General features: G+C 45.0%; 1 pseudogene; it reads left to right on the top strand.

Annotated features, from left to right (window-relative positions):
* Positions 1-1,771: 1,771 nt before the first annotated feature.
* Positions 1,772-6,414, top strand: LOC134374110 (autophagy-related protein 2 homolog A-like; annotated as a pseudogene).
* Positions 6,415-12,603: the final 6,189 nt, after the last annotated feature.

The following is a 12,603-nucleotide window of genomic DNA, read 5'->3' as shown; positions in this document are numbered from 1 at the left end:
AAGCCATTCTCCCAAACCCATTCTATGAGGCCAGCATCACCCCAATACCAAAATCAGACAAAGATACAAGAAAAAAAGAAAACTACAGGCCAATATCCTTGATGAATATAGATGCTAAAATTCTCAACAAAATATTAGCAATCAGAATACAGTAACACATCAAAAAAAATTATGCATCATGATCAAGTGGGATTCATCCTAGGGAGACAAGGATGGTTCAACATATGCATCAATAAATGTGATACACCACATCAACAAAATTAAGAACAAGATCTATGTGATTATCTCAATAGACTCAGAAAGAACATTTAGCAAAATTCAACATCCTTTCATAATAAAGGGTCTCAGCAAATTAGGTATAAAAGGAAAGTATCTCAACACACAAAAGTCATATATAACAAACCCACAACCAATATCATCCAAGAACAGAAATAAGACAAGGAAGACCATTACATCACTCCTATTTAATGTAGTATTAGAAGCACAAGCCTGAGCAATCAGGCAAGAGAAATAACTAAAGGGCATCCAGATTGGAAAAGATGAAGTCAAACTGTCCCTGTTTGCAGATGACATGATCCTATATATAGAAAAATGTTAAGATTCTACCAAAAAAAAATTCTGACTCCAGGCAAAGGGACTCGGGCTAGCTGGGTCTGGTGCAGGGGTCTAGGCTCCAAGGAGCTGGGATTGTGGCCCTGCCAGCACAGTGTGAGCATGTGGAGGGTCCTGGTGAGAGGCAGGGCTACTGGTGGATTAGTTGTTGGCAGTGCAGGCACCTGTGGGCTCAGCCCCCACAGGCCATGCAAGGTGGGCTGCAAATGTAGTGAATCACTTTACTCCAGCAAATTTTCTGCTTGTCAAGTCTGCCTGCTCACCTGTGGGGGAAGGGGTGAGTTCAGATACTGGGTGGGGTCTTGATATTTCTGTCTTTCCTAGGCTACAGGCAGCCCGTTCCTTGCTCCTGCCAGTACCCGAGTTAGCACTTCAGAATGTAGGCAGTGCACCCAGACAAAGGGACTCAGGCTGGTTGGGTCTGCCTGCCCACCTGGCCTGTGTGCTGAGTTCAGACATGGGTCTCAAAAAGACTGTGGAGACTCCCCCAAGGTGGGGATCACTGGCATTTGTGATGGTGGTGGGAGTAGCTGGGGTTTTTCCAGCTTATCTTCTCTCCTCTTGGTTCCGTGCCAATGCCTGCAGCAGGGCTGAGGCTGGATGAACCACTCTGCTCTCTATGGTGACATTCCCTTCTGCACATCACAAGAATCTCCTCATTCTACTGGTGCTCTACACTGTGCCTCCTCAGGTTCCAGTCAAAATATATTTGTTTCTCTGTTGTTTTGGTATCTTTTATGGGGAGGGGACTAGTGCCAGACCTCTCTAGTCAGCCCTCTTGGAAAACTCCAGTTTTATTCTTAATCACTAAAACTTGGACACAAACCTAATGTCCTAAAGGGACACAGTAGTACATCATACAATGAAATACAACTTAGAAATAAAAAGAAGCTACTAATACATGCAATAACATGAATGAATCTGAAGTCAGAGTGAAGAAAACCAGACACAAAAGGTAACATATTACATGATTCTGTAAATGCAAATTAAAACCACATGAGATATCACCTCACATCTGTTAGTATGTCTATGATCAAAAAGAAAAGAGGGCACTGAGAGAAGTGGTGGGGTGAGCTGGGGGTTCTAGTGAACAGTGCAGCCTGACAGGGATCACCAGCTGGCAGTGAGCAGAGATGGCCTGGGCCCAGCAGTCTCCAAGATGTCATGATGCCTGTGGCCATGGTTGACCTGTGTGAAAGAGCAGGTCTGCTGCTACTTGCTGCACCACTACTTGGGTGACATTTTCCAGGAGAACCTCAGCCTAGACCAGCTCAGCCATGATCTGTACAAGGGCAGCATTGCCTTGCAGGATATCCATCTGGAGATCCGGTCAGTGAACAAGATGCTGGAATCGATGGTGCTGGTGGAATGCTTTGTGGGCTCCATCAAAGTGGCCAAGCCCTGGGCTGCACTGTTCACCAACCACTGCACTGTGCCCATGTCAGGCCCTCCAGCTTACCCCACAGCCCAGCCAGGGCCCAGGGCCAGGGGCTGCTGACTCACAGAGCTGAGCCTCATGCATGACCATGAGCCTGCATTTGGCCCAGGAGTGTCTGCGGGATGGGCTGCCAGAGCCCTCTGAATCACCACAGCTGTTGGAGGGGCTGGAGCTGTTCACGCAGACCATTGAGACTGTGTTGTGGAGGATCAAGGTGACATCCCTGGACACTGTTGTGAAGGTGGAGCACTCACCTGGCAATGGGGATCATGGCGTGGCAGTGGAAGTCCATGTGCAGAGACTGGAGTACTGTGATGAATCAGTGAGAGACCCAAGCCGGGCACCAGTGGAGGACATGCCACCTGCCTTCCTGCACAAGCTGCTGCAGCTGGCAGGAATCCTCCTGCACTTCAAGGAGCTCCTTCCACAGGAAGAACCTCCAGAACTCCTCTTGCAGATTGGCAGCTGCTCAGGATACATGGAGCTAATGGTGAAGCTGTAGCAAAATGAGGCCTTCCTGTCCAGGCCCTAAGTTGAAGGTGGTGGGACAGCTGGGCTCCCTGCACCTGCTCTCCTGACCCCATAGCAGCTCTAGCAGCTTCAGGAAATGCTCAGTGCAATGAGCCTTACAACCCTGATGGCTTACTGACAAGCTGAACAAGAGCCACACGCTAGGTGCTAAAGACCTGTGGCTGGTCAAGCAAGACCTGAACCAACTGCTGCAGGCAGGGGCTGTGTCCAAGCCCCTCAGCCTAGACCCCTTACTACCCTCCTTCTCAACATAGACAGCACTGACCACTGACCTCTACTTCTCCATGGCTGGCCTCACAAGCAGCGTAGCCTCAGCCCTCTGAGTTCTCCTTCTCCTACGCAGACCTGGGCTCCTCTGTGCATACTGATGTGGTCTCCCATTGGCTCTCTCCCCAGGCCCATCCAGCTGGCAAGATGATTCTCACACCCCTCCGGGACACCATGCACCCTGAATCACTGCTGAAGATGTTGTTGGGGGGTGTGACCCTGACTTTGCTTCAGAATCTGCCCCATCTTCTAGATCACCTGACCTCGCCACCCACTTTTTTGCCAAGTTTGATGCTGCCAAGGATGGGCTGTTCAGTTTCCTTGACTTCCACCACCTTTGGCCAACAATGACCTGCTTGTGGGGAAGCCTGCAGATCCGCTTCACATCCCTGACCCCACCACTCATCCCCCTGGCTTCCTGGGCCCCTCGAGCTTCTGGCATGACAACCTCAAGATGTGCAAATTGGCCTTCAAGCTGGACTCAGATTCAGATGACAAAGACACACACTTCTTCTCAGTGGGGGTATTGGGCACCCCCTACTCCCTGTCCTGTGCCCCCATGCCCTCACTCCCAGAGTACCTTCTCTACGCTGGTGACAGTGTTGAAGGGTCATATCACAGCCCTCTGTGAGACCAAGGAAGAGGGTGGGAGGTGGCTGGAGGCTGCACACTTGGAGCTCATGCTGGACATGGAGCACGGCACCATCTTCAGTGTCTCCCGGTACCGCAGCCAGCCAGGACTTGGCTACTTCTGCGTGGAAGCAGAAAAGGCAACACTCTACCACTGAGCAGCTGTGGATGACTATGTGCTGCTCAGTCACCTGGAGTTGCCAAGCTTTGCTCCCCTGGCCCAGCTGGCCCCAACCATCTACCCATCGGAGGAAGGGGTGACTGAGTGGAGAGCTTCGGGCCACAGAGGCCAGGGTCAGGGCCCCCAAATGTTGTCCACTGCTATGTGCATTCACCTAGACCCCGACAAGAATGTCAAGGAGTTCCTGGTGACAGTGCAGCTGCACAAAGCCACTACATGGTCCTGAGTGAACAGAGCTGGCACTCCCAGCTGTTGGACTTCTTAGACATGCCAGATGACCCTGTGCTGGGTTACCTGCCCCCAACTGTCCTGCATGCACCATGGACTACAGGCTACTCTATCTCCCTATGTGCATCTTCATCACTGCCAAGACCTTCACCCTCTCCAGCAACATCATCATGGACACTTCCACCTTCCTGCTGAGGTTCATCTCAATGACTCTGCCTTGTACCTGTCTGACAATTGTGAGGCAGAGACCCTGGATCTGCAGTGAGATTATGTTTGTGTCTTAGACATTAACCTCCTGGAGCTTGTGAGCAAAATCTGGAAAGGGATCACTGAGAGTAAACTGAACCAGTCACTGTTCGAGCTGCACCGCTCCAACAACGTGGTGCATGTGCACTCCAGTGCTGATTCTTGTGCCCTAGTGGTCAACCTGCTCCAGTACATAAAGAGCACAGGTGATTTGCACCCCCCACCCTAGACCCCAGCCTCACAAAGATCACTGGCCAGAAGATACATCTCTTGGAGAGCCCTGCCTCCCTGTCCTTGTGGAGATAGCCCTCATCAACCAGTGGGACCTGGCTGACACCCTGCTGGACATGGAGCATAGCCTATGGGAGCTGGCCGAGCCTTCAGGTGTCCCCCTCCCTCAGGCCTTGCCCTATTCCCAGGTGAACAAAGTGGGGCCCAGACCCCTTCACCCTCTGCTGGGGGCCCCTCTGGCAGCTTAGTGTCCCACTCAGAGATGAAGGATGATGGAAAGGAAGATAAGGGCCATGGAAACACTCTGGACAGTGTCAAGTTCTGCATCCTTGACACTCCTGGCTTGGGAATCTTGCCCCGAGACAGAGAGCCCATGTGACACAGCTGCATCCAGGCCCCGTCTTCATGTGGGATGGGAACTTCTCACTACTGCTGGGTGGCACAGACCTGTTGTGGGCACCCGCCCGCTTTCCAGTGCCCAGAAGTTGTGTGGTGCTACATGAAGTCTCCCTTGTGTGGCACCTCTATGGCATTTGAAACTTTGGCCTCCAACCCATCCACAGGGTAAGAGTTTGTTTGATGGGCACCAAGGGCTCCCCTTCCTGCTGCTCTGGCCCCAACCAACTCCAGAAATCTTGGCATTCAGAGAGGGGCAGTGGGTGGCAGCACCATGTCCTCATGGAGATCCAGCTCAGCAAGGTAAGCTTCCAGCATGAGGTGGACCCAACAGAACCAGCCACAGGCCCTTGCAGCTTCCAGCCAAGAGCTGGAGGAACAGCCACTGTCCCACCAGGTGTTCATTGCTTAGGAGCTCGAGATCTGCGACAGGACTGCCTCCTCCCAGATCAACAAGTCCCTGCATCTGCACACGAGCAAGCAGTTGCCACAGCTTGCCCACTCCAACATGCTCACCATAAAAGCACTGCACGTGGCCCCCACCACCAACCTGGGCAGACCTGAGTGCTATCTCTGTATCTCACTGTTGCCCCTGCAGCTTACCGTGGACCAGGATGCCCTCTTCTTCTTCAACGACTTTTTCACCAGCCTGGCGACCAGCATCAACCCTGTGGTCCCAGGGAAGACCTCTGCTGAGGCTTGCCCCAAACCAAAGTCCAGCACAGCAGCCCCTAGGAACAGGCTGCCTGAGGCCACAGAAACAACCAGATGGGAGGAGACTGCAGGCGGTGGACACAGCCTCTCCTCTGCTGAGCAGCAGCCCATCTACTTCAGGGAGTTCTGCTTCAAGTCCAAGGTACCCGTCTGGCTGGATTATCATGGCAAGTATGTCACCATGGACCAGGTGGGCACTTTCACTGACATCCTTATCAGCCTGGCCCAGCTCAACTACTCCAAGCTGAAGCTAAAGCAGCTCTGTTGCTGGCACAGGCTCCTGGGTGTGGACAAGGTTCTGGGCTATGCTCTTAATGAGTGGCTATAGGACATCCAGAAAAACCAGGTTCCTGGCCTGCTGAGAGGAGTGAGCCCCGTGCACTCAGTTGTCCAGCTCTTCCAAGGGTTCCAGAACCTGCTATGGCTGCCAAAGGAGCAGTGCAGGAAGGATGGGCGCCTTATGCGGAGACTGCAGTGAGGCACTGCCTTCTTTGGCTTGTCTACCGCCTCTGCAAGCCTGGAACTTAGCAACTAGTGCAGGCTCTCCAGACCAGAGCCAAGATGGTATATGGCATCCTTTCGCCAGTGGCGCCTGTCTCCCACTCCCTGCAGGACAAGAGCTCTGCACGGAAGCTGCAGGAGGGCCAGCAGCCCGCCAACCTCCAGGAGGCAGTGGCCAAGGCCTACTATATGGTTGGAAAGGGCATCCTTGACAGCTCAGGCCACCTGTGATGTGGTATCTGGGGGCCATGAGCAGAAAGGCCTGACAGGCACCATGTGGGTGTGATCTGCCAGCTGTCCCCAGCAGTGGAGAATCCACTCATTCTAGCCACAGAGGCCACATCCAACCTGCTGGTGGGAGGGCTTGCACAACCAGATCTTCCCCAATACCCACAAGGACCGTGCTCTCAAGTGGTGCTCAGAGGAGGCCCAGAACTGAACACAGGCACCCAGGACCCAAGGGGGTACCACCTACCATTCCCCGGCCAGTCCCCCTGGTGTCACCTGCTCCCAAGCCTCCCAAGAGCTGCAGCCCACTGCCAGACCAGGTCCAGGCCTTCAGGGGATGCCCACTGTGAAGGACACCTGCTTGGCCTGCCCATTGCCAATCTGCGGTGAGAGTGGGGCCTCCCTGCCTTGGGGCTTCAGCCCTGTCTCTGCACTTTTCCTCTGGGGAGAAAGGACACTGCATTTCTCTGCAACCTGGGCCAACACTGCGGCCTTGTCCCAGATCAGAGGCTTTCAGACCCTCAGACCCCAACCCCTCTCAGCCAAGTGTCTTTCCCTATCTTGGGGGGACGTGGGAGAACAGACACCATGTGTTCAATGTATTATTGTTAAGCTCCTTGAGCATGTGGGTCAGTGTCCATATGAACTGAAATAAATTGTGCCCACAGCCAAAAAACAGAAAAGAAAAGAGATAAGTCCTGTCAAGGATGTGGAGAAAAGGGAACTCTTTTATACTCTTTTATACTGTTGGTGGGAATGTTAGTTAGTACAGCCGTTGTGGAAAATAGTATGGGGGAATCTCAAGAAGTTAAAAATAACTATCATATGACTCAGCAATCCCTCTATTGGATATAAACCCAAAGAAATAAAATCAGCACTTCGTTGTGCTCCCATGTTAATTGCAACATTATTCACAATAGCCATGACATAAAAATAACCTGAGTGTTTATCAATGGGTTGACAGATAAAGAAATTGTAAGGTGGGTGTGTATGCGTGTGTGTGTGTGTGTGTGTGTGTATTTATATATATATAAAACAGAATACTATCAGCCTTAAAAATAAAAAGGACATACTGCCATTTGTGATGACAAGGACAAACCTGGAGGATGGACATTATGCTGAATAAAATAAGCCAGACACAGAAAAAAAAAAAATTACTGTATGATCTCACTTATATGTGGAGTTTTTTTTTTTTTAAGCTGAATAAATAGAAACAGAGAAGAACTGTGTTTACCAGGGGCAGAGAGGGGAAGGAAATAGCAAAAAGTAGGTCAAAGCTTACAGATTTGCAATTAGGTAGGATGAATAAATGTAAGGACGTAATGTACCACATGAGACAATAGTCAATAATATGGTATTATACACTGAAAATTAGCTAAGAGAAGATTTTAGGCACTCTTACCACATATGTACACAAAAAGGTATATACAAACGGTTTTCAAAAAGTTCGTGGAATATGCACATTATGAAAAAAGTGTGCATGAATTGTAAAAAATTTTTGCATCAAAATAACTCATACTAACTAGTTATAACTTGTCTGAACAGGATCTAGTTTGAGGCACCAAGAAGGATAAAACATTAGTTTGAAAAGAGCCTCTATCAGAGCAACATGAATTCTGCTAAAAGTGAAGCAAGACACACATCAAATTTATGGTGAATCTTGGGTGGAAGAATGGGAAAATCACTGATTCTTTATGAAAAATTTATGGGTAAAATGCACCAAATAAATCAGAACCTTACCAATGCACAACTCATTTTAAGAAGGGATGAAATGATGTTGAAGATGAAACCCACAGCAGCAAAACATCTGCATCAATTTGCAAAGAGAAAATTATTCTTATTGGTGTCCTATTTGAAGAGGACCAACAATTAACAGCAGAAACAATAGCAATGCCATAGACATCTCAGTGTGTTGAGCTTTCATAATTCTGACTGAAGAATTACCATTGAGCAAACTTTCCACTGATGGGTGCCAAAACTGCTGTGCCCAGATAAGTTGCAGACAAGAGCAGACTTTCAATAGAAATGTTAAATAAGTGAAAACAAGATCCTGAGGCATTTCTTCTTGGAAGAATTGTCACAGAAAATGCCACATGGCTTTACCAGTATGATCCTCAAGACGAAGCACAATCGAAGCAATGGCTGTCAGGAGATGGCAGTAGTCCAGTTTAAAGCAAAAGCAGACTGCTCAAGAGCAAAGGTCATGGCAACAGTTTCGGGAGTGCTCATGGTATTTTGCTCATTGACTTTATGGAGGACCAAAGAACAATAGCATCTGTTTATTATGAGTGTTTTGAGAAAGTTAACCAAAACATTAGTAGAAAAACACCTGGGAAAACTTCACCACAGAGTCTTTCTCCACCACAATATTGTTCCTGCTCATTCCACTCATCAAACAAGGGCAATTTTGCAAGAGTTTTGATGGGAAATCATTAGACATCCTTTTTACAGTCCTGATTGGCTCCTTTTAACTTCTTTTTATTTCCTAATCTTAAAAATTTTTTAAATGGAGCATAAAAATGCTACAGATTTTTGTGGGTCAATTTTGTATCCTGCAACTTTACTGAATTTGTTTATTAGCTCTAAGACTTTGGTAGAGTCTTCAGGTTTTTCTATACATACAATCATGTCATCTGCAAATAGTTACAATAGCCAAGAGATGGAACCAAGCTAAATGTCCATCAACAGATGACTAGATAGGGAAAATGTGGTATATATACACAATGGAATACTACTCAGCCAAAACAAAGAATGAAATTCTGCCATTTGCAGCAACATGGATGAGAAAACTATGTAAAGTAAAATAAGCCAGGCACGAAAGGAGAAATACTTCATGTCCTCATTCATAAATGGGAGCTTAAAAATAAACAAATAGAAAAGAAAGAAAGATACAACAATCACAATAATACTTTGAACTTTCAAAAGGAGAGAACAGAATTATGGTTACTAGACCTTGGAAAGTGGGAGGGAGATGGGGATTGGTGAGAAATTGGTTAATGAACAAAAAAATGATTGCGTTTTGTTATGATGAACATGCTAATTATCCTGAGTTGAACATCACGTATTGCACACGGGTATTGATTATCAACTGTGTACCCCAAAAACATGTACAATCAATTATGTTTCAGTAAGAAAAATTAAAAATTAAAGAAAATTTAAAGGGCATCCATTTTTCTTCAGTGAATAAGGTAAAAAGACTACATTGACATGGTTCAATTCCCAGGACCCTCAGGTCTTTAGGAACGGACTAAATGGCTGGTACTATTGCTTACAAAAGTGTCTTGAACTTGATGGAGTTTATGTTGAGAAATAAAGTATTCTTTTAATTTTATTTTCCATGAAGCTTTTGAAGTCCCCTCTTATGTAAGGTGATGGGTATGTGTATATGAATATCAAAACATTATGTTGTACACCTTAAGTATGTACAATAATGTTTTTTTTAAAAAAAGGAAAGGCAAAACCGTAGGAACAGAAACAAATTAGAGGTTGCCTGAGTCAGGAGTATGGTGTGGCTTGACGACAACTTCCCACAAGAGACTTTGGGTTGTAATAGGACTGTTGCATACCTTGATAGTGTGTAACTGCAGAAGTCTATACTTAAAAGCTTTTATTTTATTACATCTATATTATATCTTAATAAAAATGAACAAATATTAAATTATAAATTACCAAACGTTTATAAAATAAAATAACTTATTTAATTGCATTACTAAAGGTTTTTTTTTTCAAGATTCATAGAAATAATATACTCCCTCCAATTCTCCTCTAAACCAATATTCTTCCCCACATGCTACCTCTCATAGGTCCTGCACTTAATAGTTGTGTGACATGGGCAAACCACTGCCTCTTTTATCCTGTTTTCTCACCTGTAAATGAGTCTAAGTGTGTCAGGATTACATGAGGAAGTACCAGAAAAGTGTTCTGGAGTACTCCCGCAAGTGAATAAGCATTGAATCTTCATGTTCTCTGACTGAGATGATTATGGACTCTAGACCTCAGATCACAATAATGGCTGGCAGAGCAAATAAATTCACCGAAATGCTTTGAGACCTGGAAATGAAAGAGATAAACAGAAGTCTGAGAGGTAAAGGGGGAGACAAGTAAAGAGGAGGAGAGGGGCAGGGTAAGCAGAAACAGGAGAAAAGAAACAAATGGGAACTCAATCATAGCCTTTCACATCTAATTAATTAAAATCAAAATAGCAAACAGAAAAAAGACAAAGAAAGGAAAAAATCCCCAATGATATAAGTTGATAAGTACATGTCTCACTATTGATAGAAATAGTATAGAAGGATGCACTGCACGCTTGGCCATTGTTACATACAAGAGTGGATAAGAGTGGGAGAAGACACATTAAGGGAGCCTTCGGTATTTGCTCCAAATATATCTAATGAATTGTTTAAATCATATTAAATTGGGCTGTATTAATATATCATTTCTTTAATAAAGTAGTGAATTAGAAAGTATCTTTTCGTCACTCAGAGAAATGTCCATAATACGGCTTTGCACTCAAAATGTTCATTTTCAGAACTGCTCAATGCAGCACTGAAAATTATGAGTCACAGGAAAGAGAAGTCAAGTAAGCCCTTAAGTCACAAGCACAGTGGCAATGTGCCGGTGGTGAGCCAGTTGTCACTGATCATCTACTCAACTCATCTAACTTCTGCTGGGACTGGAACTGACGTCTTAGTTCAATTTTATGACATGGTAGACAGAGACCAAATAGAGTGTTATATATCCTCCGATAAAAGAGAATAATAGAAACATTTTATTTTTAGCAGCTTTATTCAGTTATAATTGATATACAATAATTGTATATATTTAATGTGCGCAATTTGATGAGTTTGGGAATATGCAAACATCTATAATATCATAACCACAATCAAAGTAATAGACATATCCAACATCTCCCAAAGTTTCCTCGTGTCTCTTTGCCTTTGTTTGTGTGTGTGGTTTTGGGGGGCCTGGGGGGGGGAGTTAATTTTGTTCTTATGCTTTTTGTTTTTTGTTTGTAGGAACAATTAATATGAAAACTACCCTCAACCAACTTTGAAGAACACAATACAGTATTTAACTACAGGCACTATGTTGTGCAGCAGATTTCTAGAACTTATTCATCTAGCATAATTGAATCTTTACAGCCATCGTATACCTCCCTGTTCCTCCTCTCCCCCAACCCCTTAAAACCACTCTTGTATTCTGTACTTTTATGAGTTTTACTATCTTAGATACCTCATATTAGTGAATTCATGCAGATTTGTCTTACTGAGATGGTTTTATTTCACTTAGTATAAAGTCCTTAAAGTCATCAATGTTGTAGCAAATGGCATAATTTTCCTTTTTTAGGGTGGAATAATATACCATTGTATGTATTAGCACATTTTCTTTATTGATTCATCTTTCTATGGACTCTTAGGTACTTTCCATATCTCGGCTGTTGTAAATAATACTTCAGTGAACATGAGAGTGCAGATATCTCTTCCACATAACTGATTTTGTTTCCTTTGGATAGGTACCCAGTGGTGGAATTGCTGGGTAATAGGGTAGATCTATTTTTACTTTTTTGAGGAACATTCACACATTTTTCACAGCTGCTGAACTATTTTACATTGTTACCAACAATGTACAAGGGTTCCAGTTTCTCCACATCCTAGCTAACACTTTATATCTTTTGTTTAAATTTTCTTATCTTACATTTTTTTAGTTGTATTGAACTGGTCTAACTTGAACTTAGCATTGTAAAGTGTGCAGTAGTACGTGATGCCTTGAATTCAGGAGAAGTTGGAAGCTATGGATCCCTGAGGAGCATGAAAGCAAAAATCTTTCCAAATACTTGGCTCTGTCTAAAACATAGAGCTGGAACATTTCCAGCCCAGAGGCTACGCTTTACAGTGTATATATAACACACTCAGGCAGACACACTGTCGCCAACACAAGTCACTGCAGAAAACAAATTGGACATTGTTTCAGACTTAAGTTAGAATCTAGAGTCAGTCTTATCAGCCAAGAAGGATCTGGTTTCAGAGGTAATTTCTATAGAGTAAGTATATCAAACTACCTGAGTTTTGAACTTTCACTTTCATCCCATCCACCAATTTAAGAAAAATTTTTTTCTCTGTAGAATTTTTTTCATACCTACCTACTAGACTTAGAGCTCTGAATGTATTATTTAGTTTATCTGTTTATAAGAAAGAGTATGGGTTTCTCTTCCAGCTGATCCCTGGGATTCTGGGCTTCTTACAGTAGAGTTTCACACACTGACAAAAAGCACTGTTCTTCTACAAGTTCCCAGATGCTCCGGTTGGGGAAGAATGGTTTTTACAGGCCATTCAGCTTACCCTAATATTTTCTAATTCTTTTTGGATTTTGGCTTTTCTGCCATTTGATTAAAGTAGTAAAT

The sequence above is a fragment of the Cynocephalus volans genome, chromosome 3 (assembly GCF_027409185.1).
Source record: "Cynocephalus volans isolate mCynVol1 chromosome 3, mCynVol1.pri, whole genome shotgun sequence".
Lineage (NCBI taxonomy): Eukaryota > Metazoa > Chordata > Mammalia > Dermoptera > Cynocephalidae > Cynocephalus > Cynocephalus volans.
The sequence above is the reverse complement of the archived record's forward strand: the minus strand, read 5'-3'. Positions and strand labels throughout refer to the sequence as shown.